Genomic DNA, 17,500 nt, shown 5'->3' on the forward strand with positions numbered 1-17,500 from the left:
CTCCCCTAAGTATCCCAGTGACTCAGTCTTTAGTCTCAGACCACGTCTTCCCTAAGTATCCCAGTGACTCAGTCTTTAGTCTCAGACCACGTCTTCCCTAAGTATCCCAGTGACTCAGTCTTTAGTCTCAGACCACGTCTTCCCTAAGTATCCCAGTGACTCAGTCTTCAGTCTCAGACCACGTCTTCTCTAAGTATCCCAGTGACTCAGTCTTTAGTCTCAGACCACGTCTCCCCTAAGTATCCCAGTGACTCAGTCTTTAGTCTCAGACCACGTCTTCCCTAAGTATCCCAGTGACTCAGTCTTTAGTCTCAGACCACGTCTTCCCTAAGTATCCCAGTGACTCAGACCACGTCTTCCCTAAGTATCCCAGTGACTCAGTCTTTAGTCTCAGACCACGTCTTCCCTAAGTATCTCAGTGACTCAGACCACGTCTCCCCTAAGTATCCCAGTGACTCAGTCTTTAGTCTCAGACCACGTCTCCCCTAAGTATCCCAGTGACTCAGTCTTTAGTCTCAGACCACGTCTCCCCTAAGTATCCCAGTGACTCAGACCACGTCTTCCCTAAGTATCCCAGTGACTCAGTCTTTAGTCTCAGACCACGTCTCCCCTAAGTATCCCAGTGACTCAGTCTTTAGTCTCAGACCACGTCTCCCCTAAGTATCCCAGTGACTCAGTCTTTAGTCTCAGACCATGTCTTCCCTAAGTATCCCAGTGACTCAGTCTTGAGTCTCAGACCACGTCTCCCCTAAGTATCCCAGTGACTCAGACCACGTCTTCCCTAAGTATCCCAGTGACTCAGACCACGTCTCCCCTAAGTATCCCAGTGACTCAGTCTTTAGTCTCAGACCACGTCTTCCCTAAGTATCCCAGTGACTCAGTCTTTAGTCTCAGACCACGTCTCCCCTAAGTATCCCAGTGACTCAGTCTTTAGTCTCAGACCACGTCTCCCCTAAGTATCCCAGTACTCAGTCTTTAGTCTCAGACCACGTCTTCCCTAAGTATCCCAGTGACTCAGTCTTTAGTCTCAGACCACGTCTTCCCTAAGTATCCCCGTGACTCAGTCTTTAGTCTCAGACCACGTCTCCCCTAAGTATCCCAGTGACTCAGTCTTTAGTCTCAGACCACGTCTTCCCTAAGTATCCCAGTGACTCAGACCACGTCTCCCCTAAGTATCCCAGTGACTCAGTCTTTAGTCTCAGACCACGTCTTCCCTAAGTATCCCAGTGACTCAGACCACGTCTTCCCTAAGTATCCCAGTGACTCAGTCTTTAGTCTCAGACCACGTCTTCCCTAAGTATCCCAGTGACTCAGAACACGTCTCCCCTAAGTATCCCAGTGACTCAGACCACGTCTCCCCTAAGTATCCCAGTGACTCAGTCTTTAGTCTCAGACCACGTCTCCCCTAAGTATCCCAGTGACTCAGTCTTTAGACTCAGACCACGTCTCCCCTAAGTATCCCAGTGACTCAGTCTTTAGTCTCAGACCACGTCTCCCCTAAGTATCCCAGTGACTCAGTCTTTAGTCTCAGACCACGTCTTCCCTAAGTATCCCAGTGACTCAGTCTTTAGTCTCAGACCACGTCTCCCCTAAGTATCCCAGTGACTCAGTCTTTAGTCTCAGACCACGTCTCCCCTAAGTATCCCAGTGACTCAGTCTTTAGTCTCAGACCACGTCTCCCCTAAGTATCCCAGTGACTCAGTCTTTAGTCTCAGACCACGTCTCCCCTAAGTATCCCAGTGACTCAGTCTTTAGTCTCAGACCACGTCTCCCCTAAGTATCCCAGTGACTCAGACCACGTCTTCCCTAAGTATCCCAGTGACTCAGTCTTTAGTCTCAGACCACGTCTTCCCTAAGTATCCCAGTGACTCAGTCTTTAGTCTCAGACCACGTCTCCCCTAAGTATCCCAGTGACTCAGTCTTTAGTCTCAGACCACGTCTCCCCTAAGTATCCCAGTGACTCAGTCTTTAGTCTCAGACCACGTCTCCCCTAAGTATCTCAGTGACTCAGTCTTTAGTATCAGACCACGTCTTCCCTAAGTATCCCAGTGACTCAGTCTTTAGTCTCAGACCACGTCTCCCCTAAGTATCCCAGTGACTCAGTCTTTAGTCTCAGACCACTTCTTCCCTAAGTATCCCAGTGACTCAGTCTTTAGTCTCAGACCACGTCTCCCCAAAGTATCCCTGTGACTCAGACCACGTCTCCCCTAAGTATCCCAGTGACTCAGACCACGTCTTCCCTAAGTATCCCAGTGACTCAGTCTTTAGTCTCAGACCACGTCTTCCCTAAGTATCCCAGTGACTCAGTCTTTAGTCTCAGACCACGTCTCCCCTAAGTATCCCAGTGACTCAGTCTTTAGTCTCAGACCACGTCTTCCCTAAGTATCCCAGTGACTCAGTCTTTAGTTTCAGACCACGTCTCCCCTAAGTATCCCTGTGACTCAGTCTTTAGTCTCAGACCACGTCTCCCCTAAGTATCCCAGTGACTCAGTCTTTAGTCTCAGACCACGTCTTCCCTAAGTATCCCAGTGACTCAGACCACGTCTTCCCTAAGTATCCCAGTGACTCAGTCTTTAGTCTCAGACCACCTCTTCCCTAAGTATCCCAGTGACTCAGACCACGTCTTCCCTAAGTATCCCAGTGACTCAGTCTTTAGTCTCAGACCACGTCTTCCCTAAGTATCCCAGTGACTCAGTCTTTAGTCTCAGACCACGTCTCCCCTAAGTATCTCAGTGACTCAGACAACGTCTCCCCTAAGTATCCCAGTGACTCAGTCTTTAGTCTCAGACCACGTCTTCCCTAAGTATCCCTGTGACTCAGACCACGTCTTCCCTAAGTATCCCTGTGACTCAGACCACGTCTTCCCTAAGTATCCCAGTGACTCAGTCTTTAGTCTCAGACCACCTCTTCCCTAAGTATCCCAGTGACTCAGACCACGTCTTCCCTAAGTATCCCAGTGACTCAGTCTTTAGTCTCAGACCACGTCTTCCCTAAGTATCCCAGTGACTCAGTCTTTAGTCTCAGACCACGTCTCCCCTAAGTATCTCAGTGACTCAGACCACGTCTCCCCTAAGTATCCCTGTGACTCAGACCACGTCTCCCCTAAGTATCCCAGCGACTCAGACCACGTCTCCCCTAAGTATCCCAGTGACTCAGTCTTTAGTCTCAGACCACGTCTTCCCTAAGTATCCCTGTGACTCAGTCTTTAGTCTCAGACCACGTCTTCCCTAAGTATCCCAGTGACTCAGTCTTTAGTCTCAGACCACGTCTTCCCTAAGTATCCCTGTGACTCAGTCTTTAGTCTCAGACCACGTCTTCCCTAAGTATCCCAGTGACTCAGTCTTTAGTCTCAGACAACGTCTCCCCTAAGTATCCCAGTGACTCAGACCACGTCTTCCCTAAGTATCCCAGTGACTCAGTCTTTAGTCTCATACCACCTCTTCCCTAAGTATCCCAGTGACTCAGACCACGTCTTCCCTAAGTATCCCAGTGACTCAGTCTTTAGTCTCAGACCACGTCTTCCCTAAGTATCCCAGTGACTCAGTCTTTAGTCTCAGACCACGTCTCCCCTAAGTATCTCAGTGACTCAGACCACGTCTCCCCTAAGTATCCCAGTGACTCAGTCTTTAGTCTCAGACCACGTCTTCCCTAAGTATCCCAGTGACTCAGACCACGTCTTCCCTAAGTATCCCAGTGACTCAGACCACGTCTTCCCTAAGTATCCCTGTGACTCAGTCTTTAGTCTCAGACCACGTCTTCCCTAAGTATCCCAGTGACTCAGTCTTTAGTCTCAGACCACGTCTCCCCTAAGTATCCCAGTGACTCAGACCACGTCTCCCCTAAGTATCCCAGTGACTCAGTCTTTAGTCTCAGACCACGTCTCCCCTAAGTATCCCAGTGACTCAGTCTTTAGTCTCAGACCACGTCTCCCCTAAGTATCCCAGTGACTCAGACCACGTCTTCCCTAAGTATCCCAGTGACTCAGTCTTTAGTCTCAGACCACGTCTTCCCTAAGTATCCCAGTGACTCAGACCACGTCTCCCCTAAGTATCACAGTGACTCAGACCACGTCTCCCCTAAGTATCCCAGTGACTCAGTCTTTAGTCTCAGACCACGTCTTCCCTAAGTATCCCAGTGACTCAGACCACGTCTTCCCTAAGTATCCCAGTGACTCAGTCTTTAGTCTCAGACCACGTCTTCCCTAAGTATCCCAGTGACTCAGAACACGTCTCCCCTAAGTATCCCAGTGACTCAGACCACGTCTCCCCTAAGTATCCCAGTGACTCAGTCTTTAGTCTCAGACCACGTCTCCCCTAAGTATCCCAGTGACTCAGTCTTTAGACTCAGACCACGTCTCCCCTAAGTATCCCAGTGACTCAGTCTTTAGTCTCAGACCACGTCTCCCCTAAGTATCCCAGTGACTCAGTCTTTAGTCTCAGACCACGTCTTCCTAAGTATCCCAGTGACTCAGTCTTTAGTCTCAGACCACGTCTCCCCTAAGTATCCCAGTGACTCAGTCTTTAGTCTCAGACCACGTCTCCCCTAAGTATCCCAGTGACTCAGTCTTTAGTCTCAGACCACGTCTCCCCTAAGTATCCCAGTGACTCAGTCTTTAGTCTCAGACCACGTCTCCCCTAAGTATCCCAGTGACTCAGTCTTTAGTCTCAGACCACGTCTCCCCTAAGTATCCCAGTGACTCAGACCACGTCTTCCCTAAGTATCCCAGTGACTCAGTCTTTAGTCTCAGACCACGTCTTCCCTAAGTATCCCAGTGACTCAGTCTTTAGTCTCAGACCACGTCTCCCCTAAGTATCCCAGTGACTCAGTCTTTAGTCTCAGACCACGTCTCCCCTAAGTATCCCAGTGACTCAGACCACGTCTTCCCTAAGTATCCCAGTGACTCAGTCTTTAGTCTCAGACCACGTCTTCCCTAAGTATCCCAGTGACTCAGTCTTTAGTCTCAGACCACGTCTCCCCTAAGTATCCCAGTGACTCAGTCTTTAGTCTCAGACCACGTCTCCCCTAAGTATCTCAGTGACTCAGTCTTTAGTATCAGACCACGTCTCCCCTAAGTATCCCAGTGACTCAGTCTTTAGTCTCAGACCACTTCTTCCCTAAGTATCCCAGTGACTCAGTCTTTAGTCTCAGACCACGTCTCCCCAAAGTATCCCTGTGACTCAGACCACGTCTCCCCTAAGTATCCCAGTGACTCAGACCACGTCTTCCCTAAGTATCCCAGTGACTCAGTCTTTAGTCTCAGACCACGTCTTCCCTAAGTATCCCAGTGACTCAGTCTTTAGTCTCAGACCACGTCTCCCCTAAGTATCCCAGTGACTCAGTCTTTAGTCTCAGACCACGTCTTCCCTAAGTATCCCAGTGACTCAGTCTTTAGTTTCAGACCACGTCTCCCCTAAGTATCCCTGTGACTCAGTCTTTAGTCTCAGACCACGTCTCCCCTAAGTATCCCAGTGACTCAGTCTTTAGTCTCAGACCACGTCTTCCCTAAGTATCCCAGTGACTCAGACCACGTCTTCCCTAAGTATCCCAGTGACTCAGTCTTTAGTCTCAGACCACCTCTTCCCTAAGTATCCCAGTGACTCAGACCACGTCTTCCCTAAGTATCCCAGTGACTCAGTCTTTAGTCTCAGACCACGTCTTCCCTAAGTATCCCAGTGACTCAGTCTTTAGTCTCAGACCACGTCTCCCCTAAGTATCTCAGTGACTCAGACAACGTCTCCCCTAAGTATCCCAGTGACTCAGTCTTTAGTCTCAGACCACGTCTTCCCTAAGTATCCCTGTGACTCAGACCACGTCTTCCCTAAGTATCCCTGTGACTCAGACCACGTCTTCCCTAAGTATCCCAGTGACTCAGTCTTTAGTCTCAGACCACCTCTTCCCTAAGTATCCCAGTGACTCAGACCACGTCTTCCCTAAGTATCCCAGTGACTCAGTCTTTAGTCTCAGACCACGTCTTCCCTAAGTATCCCAGTGACTCAGTCTTTAGTCTCAGACCACGTCTCCCCTAAGTATCTCAGTGACTCAGACCACGTCTCCCCTAAGTATCCCTGTGACTCAGACCACGTCCCCTAAGTATCCCAGCGACTCAGACCACGTCTCCCTAAGTATCCCAGTGACTCAGTCTTTAGTCTCAGACCACGTCTTCCCTAAGTATCCCTGTGACTCAGTCTTTAGTCTCAGACCACGTCTTCCCTAAGTATCCCAGTGACTCAGTCTTTAGTCTCAGACCACGTCTTCCCTAAGTATCCCTGTGACTCAGTCTTTAGTCTCAGACCACGTCTTCCCTAAGTATCCCAGTGACTCAGTCTTTAGTCTCAGACAACGTCTCCCCTAAGTATCCCAGTGACTCAGACCACGTCTTCCCTAAGTATCCCAGTGACTCAGTCTTTAGTCTCATACCACCTCTTCCCTAAGTATCCCAGTGACTCAGACCACGTCTTCCCTAAGTATCCCAGTGACTCAGTCTTTAGTCTCAGACCACGTCTTCCCTAAGTATCCCAGTGACTCAGTCTTTAGTCTCAGACCACGTCTCCCCTAAGTATCTCAGTGACTCAGACCACGTCTCCCCTAAGTATCCCAGTGACTCAGTCTTTAGTCTCAGACCACGTCTTCCCTAAGTATCCCAGTGACTCAGACCACGTCTTCCCTAAGTATCCCAGTGACTCAGACCACGTCTTCCCTAAGTATCCCTGTGACTCAGTCTTTAGTCTCAGACCACGTCTTCCCTAAGTATCCCAGTGACTCAGTCTTTAGTCTCAGACCACGTCTCCCCTAAGTATCCCAGTGACTCAGACCACGTCTCCCTAAGTATCCCAGTGACTCAGTCTTTAGTCTCAGACCACGTCTCCCCTAAGTATCCCAGTGACTCAGTCTTTAGTCTCAGACCACGTCTCCCCTAAGTATCCCAGTGACTCAGACCACGTCTTCCCTAAGTATCCCAGTGACTCAGTCTTTAGTCTCAGACCACGTCTTCCCTAAGTATCCCAGTGACTCAGACCACGTCTCCCCTAAGTATCACAGTGACTCAGACCACGTCTCCCCTAAGTATCCCAGTGACTCAGTCTTTAGTCTCAGACCACGTCTTCCCTAAGTATCCCAGTGACTCAGACCACGTCTCCCCTAAGTATCCCTGTGACTCAGACCACGTCTTCCCTAAGTATCCCAGTGACTCAGACCACGTCTTCCCTAAGTATCCCAGTGACTCAGTCTTTAGTCTCAGACCACGTCTCCCCTAAGTATCCCAGTGACTCAGACCACGTCTTCCCTAAGTATCCCAGTGACTCAGTCTTTAGTCTCAGACCACGTCTCCCCTAAGTATCCCAGTGACTCAGTCTTTAGTCTCAGACCACGTCTCCCCTAAGTATACCAGTGACTCAGACCACGTCTTCCCTAAGTATCCCAGTGACTCAGTCTTTAGTCTCAGACCACGTCTCCCCTAAGTATCCCAGTGACTCAGACCACGTCTTTATCACAGTGACTCAGACCACGTCTCCCCTAAGTATCCCAGTGACTCAGACCACGTCTCCCCTAAGTATCCCAGTGACTCAGTCTTTAGTCTCAGACCACGTCTCCCCTAAGTATCCCAGTGACTCAGACCACGTCTTCCCTAAGTATCCCAGTGACTCAGACCACGTCTCCCCTAAGTATCCCAGTGACTCAGACCACGTCTCCCCTAAGTATCCCAGTGACTCAGTCTTTAGTCTCAGACCACGTCTCCCTAAGTATCCCAGTGACTCAGACCACGTCTTCCCTAAGTATCCCAGTGACTCAGTCTTTAGTCTCAGACCACGTCTCCCCTAAGTATCCCAGTGACTCAGTCTTTAGTCTCAGACCACGTCTCCCCTAAGTATCCCAGTGACTCAGACCACGTCTTCCCTAAGTATCCCAGTGACTCAGACCACGTCTTCCCTAAGTATCCCAGTGACTCAGACCACGTCTTCCCTAAGTATCCCAGTGACTCAGTCTTTAGTCTCAGACCACGTCTCCCTAAGTATCCCAGTGACTCAGACCACGTCTTCCCTAAGTATCCCAGTGACTCAGTCTTTAGTCTCAGACCACGTCTCCCTAAGTATCCCAGTGACTCAGTCTTTAGTCTCAGACCACGTCTCCCCTAAGTATACCAGTGACTCAGACCACGTCTTCCCTAAGTATCCCAGTGACTCAGTCTTTAGTCTCAGACCACGTCTCCCCTAAGTATCCCAGTGACTCAGACCACGTCTCCCCTAAGTATCACAGTGACTCAGACCACGTCTCCCCTAAGTATCCCAGTGACTCAGACCACGTCTCCCCTAAGTATCCCAGTGACTCAGTCTTTAGTCTCAGACCACGTCTCCCCTAAGTATCCCAGTGACTCAGTCTTTAGTCTCAGACCACGTCCTCCCTAAGTATCCCAGTGACTCAGTCTTTAGTCTCAGACCACGTCTCCCCTAAGTATCCCAGCGACTCAGACCACGTCTCCCCTAAGTATCCCAGTGACTCAGTCTTTAGTCTCAGACCACGTCTTCCCTAAGTATCCCTGTGACTCAGTCTTTAGTCTCAGACCACGTCTTCCCTAAGTATCCCAGTGACTCAGTCTTTAGTCTCAGACCACGTCTTCCCTAAGTATCCCTGTGACTCAGTCTTTAGTCTCAGACCACGTCTTCCCTAAGTATCCCAGTGACTCAGTCTTTAGTCTCAGACAACGTCTCCCCTAAGTATCCCAGTGACTCAGACCACGTCTTCCCTAAGTATCCCAGTGACTCAGTCTTTAGTCTCATACCACCTCTTCCCTAAGTATCCCAGTGACTCAGACCACGTCTTCCCTAAGTATCCCAGTGACTCAGTCTTTAGTCTCAGACCACGTCTTCCCTAAGTATCCCAGTGACTCAGTCTTTAGTCTCAGACCACGTCTCCCCTAAGTATCTCAGTGACTCAGACCACGTCTCCCCTAAGTATCCCAGTGACTCAGTCTTTAGTCTCAGACCACGTCTTCCCTAAGTATCCCAGTGACTCAGACCACGTCTTCCCTAAGTATCCCAGTGACTCAGACCACGTCTTCCCTAAGTATCCCTGTGACTCAGTCTTTAGTCTCAGACCACGTCTTCCCTAAGTATCCCAGTGACTCAGTCTTTAGTCTCAGACCACGTCTCCCCTAAGTATCCCAGTGACTCAGACCACGTCTTCCCTAAGTATCCCAGTGACTCAGACCACGTCTCCCCTAAGTATCCCAGTGACTCAGACCACGTCTCCCCTAAGTATCCCAGTGACTCAGTCTTTAGTCTCAGACCACGTCTCCCCTAAGTATCCCAGTGACTCAGACCACGTCTTCCCTAAGTATCCCAGTGACTCAGTCTTTAGTCTCAGACCACGTCTCCCTAAGTATCCCAGTGACTCAGTCTTTAGTCTCAGACCACGTCTCCCTAAGTATCCCAGTGACTCAGACCACGTCTTCCCTAAGTATCCCAGTGACTCAGACCACGTCTTCCCTAAGTATCCCAGTGACTCAGACCACGTCTTCCCTAAGTATCCCAGTGACTCAGTCTTTAGTCTCAGACCACGTCTCCCCTAAGTATCCCAGTGACTCAGACCACGTCTTCCCTAAGTATCCCAGTGACTCAGTCTTTAGTCTCAGACCACGTCTCCCTAAGTATCCCAGTGACTCAGTCTTTAGTCTCAGACCACGTCTCCCTAAGTATACCAGTGACTCAGACCACGTCTTCCCTAAGTATCCCAGTGACTCAGTCTTTAGTCTCAGACCACGTCTCCCCTAAGTATCCCAGTGACTCAGACCACGTCTCCCCTAAGTATCACAGTGACTCAGACCACGTCTCCCCTAAGTATCCCAGTGACTCAGACCACGTCTCCCCTAAGTATCCCAGTGACTCAGTCTTTAGTCTCAGACCACGTCTCCCCTAAGTATCCCAGTGACTCAGTCTTTAGTCTCAGACCACGTCCTCCCTAAGTATCCCAGTGACTCAGTCTTTAGTCTCAGACCACGTCTCCCCTAAGTATCCCAGCGACTCAGACCACGTCTCCCCTAAGTATCCCAGTGACTCAGTCTTTAGTCTCAGACCACGTCTTCCCTAAGTATCCCTGTGACTCAGTCTTTAGTCTCAGACCACGTCTTCCCTAAGTATCCCAGTGACTCAGTCTTTAGTCTCAGACCACGTCTTCCCTAAGTATCCCTGTGACTCAGTCTTTAGTCTCAGACCACGTCTTCCCTAAGTATCCCAGTGACTCAGTCTTTAGTCTCAGACAACGTCTCCCCTAAGTATCCCAGTGACTCAGACCACGTCTTCCCTAAGTATCCCAGTGACTCAGTCTTTAGTCTCATACCACCTCTTCCCTAAGTATCCCAGTGACTCAGACCACGTCTTCCCTAAGTATCCCAGTGACTCAGTCTTTAGTCTCAGACCACGTCTTCCCTAAGTATCCCAGTGACTCAGTCTTTAGTCTCAGACCACGTCTCCCCTAAGTATCTCAGTGACTCAGACCACGTCTCCCCTAAGTATCCCAGTGACTCAGTCTTTAGTCTCAGACCACGTCTTCCCTAAGTATCCCAGTGACTCAGACCACGTCTTCCCTAAGTATCCCAGTGACTCAGACCACGTCTTCCCTAAGTATCCCTGTGACTCAGTCTTTAGTCTCAGACCACGTCTTCCCTAAGTATCCCAGTGACTCAGTCTTTAGTCTCAGACCACGTCTCCCCTAAGTATCCCAGTGACTCAGACCACGTCTCCCCTAAGTATCCCAGTGACTCAGTCTTTAGTCTCAGACCACGTCTCCCCTAAGTATCCCAGTGACTCAGTCTTTAGTCTCAGACCACGTCTCCCTAAGTATCCCAGTGACTCAGACCACGTCTTCCCTAAGTATCCCAGTGACTCAGTCTTTAGTCTCAGACCACGTCTTACCTAAGTATCCCAGTGACTCAGACCACGTCTCCCCTAAGTATCACAGTGACTCAGACCACGTCTCCCCTAAGTATCCCAGTGACTCAGTCTTTAGTCTCAGACCACGTCTTCCCTAAGTATCCCAGTGACTCAGACCACGTCTCCCCTAAGTATCCCTGTGACTCAGACCATGTCTTCCCTAAGTATCCCTGTGACTCAGACCACGTCTTCCCTAAGTATCCCAGTGACTCAGACCACGTCTTCCCTAAGTATCCCAGTGACTCAGTCTTTAGTCTCAGACCACGTCTCCCCTAAGTATCCCAGTGACTCAGACCACGTCTTCCCTAAGTATCCCAGTGACTCAGTCTTTAGTCTCAGACCACGTCTCCCCTAAGTATCCCAGTGACTCAGTCTTTAGTCTCAGACCACGTCTCCCCTAAGTATACCAGTGACTCAGACCACGTCTTCCCTAAGTATCCCAGTGACTCAGTCTTTAGTCTCAGACCACGTCTCCCCTAAGTATCCCAGTGACTCAGACCACGTCTCCCCTAAGTATCACAGTGACTCAGACCACGTCTCCCCTAAGTATCCCAGTGACTCAGACCACGTCTCCCCTAAGTATCCCAGTGACTCAGACCACGTCTTCCCTAAGTATCCCAGTGACTCAGTCTTTAGTCTCAGACCACGTCTTCCCTAAGTATCCCAGTGACTCAGTCTTTAGTCTCAGACCACGTCTCCCCTAAGTATCCCAGTGACTCAGACCACGTCTTCCCTAAGTATCCCAGTGACTCAGTCTTTAGTCTCATACCACCTCTTCCCTAAGTATCCCAGTGACTCAGACCACGTCTTCCCTAAGTATCCCTGTGACTCAGTCTTTAGTCTCAGACCACGTCTTCCCTAAGTATCCCAGTGACTCAGTCTTTAGTCTCAGACAACGTCTCCCCTAAGTATCCCAGTGACTCAGACCACGTCTTCCCTAAGTATCCCAGTGACTCAGTCTTTAGTCTCATACCACCTCTTCCCTAAGTATCCCAGTGACTCAGACCACGTCTTCCCTAAGTATCCCAGTGACTCAGTCTTTAGTCTCAGACCACGTCTTCCCTAAGTATCCCAGTGACTCAGTCTTTAGTCTCAGACCACCTCTTCCCTAAGTATCCCAGTGACTCAGACCACGTCTTCCCTAAGTATCCCTGTGACTCAGTCTTTAGTCTCAGACCACGTCTTCCCTAAGTATCCCAGTGACTCAGTCTTTAGTCTCAGACAACGTCTCCCCTAAGTATCCCAGTGACTCAGACCACGTCTTCCCTAAGTATCCCAGTGACTCAGTCTTTAGTCTCATACCACCTCTTCCCTAAGTATCCCAGTGACTCAGACCACGTCTTCCCTAAGTATCCCAGTGACTCAGTCTTTAGTCTCAGACCACGTCTTCCCTAAGTATCCCAGTGACTCAGTCTTTAGTCTCAGACCACGTCTCCCCTAAGTATCTCAGTGACTCAGACCACGTCTCCCCTAAGTATCCCAGTGACTCAGTCTTTAGTCTCAGACCACGTCTTCCCTAAGTATCCCAGTGACTCAGACCACGTCTTCCCTAAGTATCCCAGTGACTCAGTCTTTAGTCTCAGACCACGTCTTCCCTAAGTATCCCTGTGACTCAGACCACGTCTTCCCTAAGTATCCCAGTCACTCAGACCACGTCTTCCCTAAGTATCCCTGTGACTCAGTCTTTAGTCTCAGACCACGTCTCCCCTAAGTATCCCAGTGACTCAGTCTTTAGTCTCAGACCACGTCTCCCCTAAGTATCCCAGTGACTCAGTCTTTAGTCTCAGACCACGTCTTCCCTAAGTATCCCAGTGACTCAGACCACGTCTTCCCTAAGTATCCCAGTGACTCAGTCTTTAGTCTCAGACCACGTCTTCACTAAGTATCCCAGTGACTCAGTCTTTAGTCTCAGACCACGTCTCCCCTAAGTATCCCAGTGACTCAGACCACGTCTTCCCTAAGTATCCCAGTCACTCAGACCACGTCTCCCCTAAGTATCCCAGTGACTCAGTCTTTAGTCTCAGACCACGTCTTCCCTAAGTATCCCAGTGACTCAGACCACGTCTTCCCTAAGTATCCTAGTCACTCAGACCACGTCTTCCCTAAGAATCCCAGTGACTCAGTCTTTAGTCTCAGACCACGTCTTCCCTAAGTATCCCAGTGACTCAGACCACGTCTCCCCTAAGTATCCCAGTGACTCAGACCACGTCTTCCCTAAGTATCCCAGTGACTCAGTCTTTAGTCTCAGACCACGTCTCCCCTAAGTATCCCAGTGACTCAGACCACGTCTTCCCTAAGTATCCCAGTGACTCAGTCTTTAGTCTCAGACCACGTCTTCCCTAAGTATCCCAGTGACTCAGACCACGTCTCCCCTAAGTATCACAGTGACTCAGACCACGTCTCCCCTAAGTATCCCAGTGACTCAGACCACGTCTCCCCTAAGTATCCCAGTGACTCAGTCTTTAGTCTCAGACCACGTCTCCCCTAAGTATCCCAGTGACTCAGACCACGTCTCCCCTAAGTATCCCTGTGACTCAGACCACGTCTCCCCTAAGTATACCAGTGACTCAGTCTTTAGTCTCAGACCACGTCTTCCCTAAGTATCCCAGTCACTCAGACCACGTCTTCCCTAAGTATCCCAGTGACTCAGTCTTTAGTCTCAGACCACGTCTTCCCTAAGTATCCCAGTGACTCAGACCACGTCTTCCCTAAGTATCCCAGTGACTCAGTCTTTAGTCTCAAACCACGTCTCCCCTAAGTATCCCAGTGACTCAGACCACGTCTTCCCTAAGTATCCCAGTGACTCAGACCACGTCTCCCCTAAGTATCCCTGTGACTCAGACCACGTCTTCCCTAAGTATCCCAGTGACTCAGACCACGTCTTCCCTAAGTATCCCTGTGACTCAGTCTTTAGTCTCAGACCACGTCTTCCCTAAGTATCCCAGTGACTCAGTCTTTAGTCTCAGACCACGTCTCCCCTAAGTATCCCAGTGACTCAGACCACGTCTCCCCTAAGTATCCCAGTGACTCAGTCTTTAGTCTCAGACCACGTCTCCCTAAGTATCCCAGTGACTCAGTCTTTAGTCTCAGACCACGTCTCCCCTAAGTATCCCAGTGACTCAGACCACGTCTTCCCTAAGTATCCCAGTGACTCAGTCTTTAGTCTCAGACCACGTCTTCCCTAAGTATCCCAGTGACTCAGACCACGTCTCCCCTAAGTATCACAGTGACTCAGACCACGTCTCCCCTAAGTATCCCAGTGACTCAGTCTTTAGTCTCAGACCACGTCTTCCCTAAGTATCCCAGTGACTCAGACCACGTCTCCCCTAAGTATCCCTGTGACTCAGACCATGTCTTCCCTAAGTATCCCTGTGACTCAGACCACGTCTTCCCTAAGTATCCCAGTGACTCAGACCACGTCTTCCCTAAGTATCCCAGTGACTCAGTCTTTAGTCTCAGACCACGTCTCCCCTAAGTATCCCAGTGACTCAGACCACGTCTTCCCTAAGTATCCCAGTGACTCAGTCTTTAGTCTCAGACCACGTCTCCCCTAAGTATCCCAGTGACTCAGTCTTTAGTCTCAGACCACGTCTCCCCTAAGTATCCCAGTGACTCAGACCACGTCTTCCCTAAGTATCCCAGTGACTCAGTCTTTAGTCTCAGACCACGTCTCCCCTAAGTATCCCAGTGACTCAGACCACGTCTCCCCTAAGTATCACAGTGACTCAGACCACGTCTCCCCTAAGTATCCCAGTGACTCAGACCACGTCTCCCCTAAGTATCCCAGTGACTCAGACCACGTCTTCCCTAAGTATCCCAGTGACTCAGTCTTTAGTCTCAGACCACGTCTTCCCTAAGTATCCCAGTGACTCAGTCTTTAGTCTCAGACCACGTCTCCCCTAAGTATCCCAGTGACTCAGACCACGTCTTCCCTAAGTATCCCAGTGACTCAGACCACGTCTTCCCTAAGTATCCCAGTGACTCAGTCTTTAGTCTCAGACCACGTCTCCCCTAAGTATCCCAGTGACTCAGACCACGTCTCCCCTAAGTATCCCTGTGACTCAGACCACGTCTTCCCTAAGTATCCCAGTGACTCAGACCACGTCTCCCCTAAGTATCCCAGTCACTCAGACCACGTCTTCCCTAAGAATCCCAGTGACTCAGTCTTTAGTCTCAGACCACGTCTTCCCTAAGTATCCCAGTGACTCAGACCACGTCTCCCCTAAGTATCCCAGTGACTCAGACCACGTCTTCCCTAAGTATCCCAGTGACTCAGTCTTTAGTCTCAGACCACGTCTCCCTAAGTATCCCAGTGACTCAGACCACGTCTTCCCTAAGTATCCCAGTGACTCAGTCTTTAGTCTCAGACCACGTCTTCCCTAAGTATCCCAGTGACTCAGACCACGTCTCCCCTAAGTATCACAGTGACTCAGACCACGTCTCCCCTAAGTATCCCAGTGACTCAGACCACGTCTCCCCTAAGTATCCCAGTGACTCAGTCTTTGGTCTCAGACCACGTCTCCCCTAAGTATCCCAGTGACTCAGACCACGTCTCCCCTAAGTATCCCTGTGACTCAGACCACGTCTCCCTAAGTATACCAGTGACTCAGTCTTTAGTCTCAGACCACGTCTTCCCTAAGTATCCCAGTCACTCAGACCACGTCTTCCCTAAGTATCCCAGTGACTCAGTCTTTAGTCTCAGACCACGTCTTCCCTAAGTATCCCAGTGACTCAGACCACGTCTTCCCTAAGTATCCCAGTGACTCAGTCTTTAGTCTCAGACCACGTCTCCCCTAAGTATCCCAGTGACTCAGACCACGTCTTCCCTAAGTATCCCAGTGACTCAGACCACGTCTCCCTAAGTATCCCTGTGACTCAGACCACGTCTTCCCTAAGTATCCCAGTGACTCAGACCACGTCTTCCCTAAGTATCCCTGTGACTCAGTCTTTAGTCTCAGACCACGTCTTCCCTAAGTATCCCAGTGACTCAGTCTTTAGTCTCAGACCACGTCTCCCCTAAGTATCCCAGTGACTCAGACCACGTCTCCCCTAAGTATCCCTGTGACTCAGACCATGTCTTCCCTAAGTATCCCTGTGACTCAGACCATGTCTTCCCTAAGTATCCCTGTGACTCAGACCACGTCTTCCCTAAGTATCCCAGTGACTCAGACCACGTCTTCCCTAAGTATCCCAGTGACTCAGTCTTTAGTCTCAGACCACGTCTCCCCTAAGTATCCCAGTGACTCAGACCACGTCTTCCCTAAGTATCCCAGTGACTCAGTCTTTAGTCTCAGACCACGTCTCCCCTAAGTATCCCAGTGACTCAGTCTTTAGTCTCAGACCACGTCTCCCCTAAGTATCCCAGTGACTCAGACCACGTCTTCCCTAAGTATCCCAGTGACTCAGTCTTTAGTCTCAGACCACGTCTCCCCTAAGTATCCCAGTGACTCAGACCACGTCTCCCCTAAGTATCACAGTGACTCAGACCACGTCTCCCCTAAGTATCCCAGTGACTCAGACCACGTCTCCTCTAAGTATCCCAGTGACTCAGACCACGTCTTCCCTAAGTATCCCAGTGACTCAGTCTTTAGTCTCAGACCACGTCTTCCCTAAGTATCCCAGTGACTCAGTCTTTAGTCTCAGACCACGTCTCCCCTAAGTATCCCAGTGACTCAGACCACGTCTTCCCTAAGTATCCCAGTGACTCAGACCACGTCTTCCCTAAGTATCCCAGTGACTCAGTCTTTAGTCTCAGACCACGTCTCCCCTAAGTATCCCAGTGACTCAGACCACGTCTCCCCTAAGTATCCCTGTGACTCAGACCACGTCTTCCCTAAGTATCCCAGTGACTCAGACCACGTCTCCCCTAAGTATCCCAGTGACTCAGACCACGTCTTCCCTAAGTATCCCAGTGACTCAGTCTTTAGTCTCAGACCACGTCTCCCCTAAGTATCCCAGTGACTCAGACCACGTCTCCCCTAAGTATCCCAGTGACTCAGTCTTTAGTCTCAGACCACGTCTCCCCTAAGTATCCCAGTGACTCAGTCTTTAGTCTCAGACCACGTCTTCCCTAAGTATCCCAGTGACTCAGTCTTTAGTCTCAGACCACGTCTCCCCTAAGTATCCCAGTGACTCAGACCACGTCTCCCCTAAGTATCCCAGTGACTCAGACCACGTCTTCCCTAAGTATCCCAGTGACTCAGTCTTTAGTCTCAGACCACGTCTCCCCTAAGTATCCCAGTGACTCAGACCACGTCTTCCCTAAGTATCCCAGTGACTCAGTCTTTAGTCTCAGACCACGTCTTCCCTAAGTATCCCAGTGACTCAGTCTTTAGTCTCAGACCACGTCTCCCCTAAGTATCCCAGTGACTCAGTCTTTAGTCTCAGACCACGTCTTCCCTAAGTATCCCAGTGACTCAGTCTTTAGTCTCAGACCACGTCTCCCCTAAGTATCCCAGTGACTCAGACCACGTCTCCCCTAAGTATCCCAGTGACTCAGACCACGTCTTCCCTAAGTATCCCAGTGACTCAGTCTTTAGTCTCAGACCACGTCTTCCCTAAGTATCCCAGTGACT

General features: G+C 50.1%; 1 protein-coding gene across 1 annotated transcript in view; it reads right to left on the minus strand.

Moving 5' to 3' along the window:
• The window catches only part of LOC135507226 (slit homolog 2 protein-like), a 640,120-nt gene that overhangs the window by 103,482 nt on the left and 519,138 nt on the right, over nt 1–17,500 (minus strand).

Source organism: Oncorhynchus masou, chromosome 20, assembly GCF_036934945.1.
Source record: "Oncorhynchus masou masou isolate Uvic2021 chromosome 20, UVic_Omas_1.1, whole genome shotgun sequence".
Classification (NCBI taxonomy): Eukaryota; Metazoa; Chordata; class Actinopteri; order Salmoniformes; family Salmonidae; genus Oncorhynchus; species Oncorhynchus masou.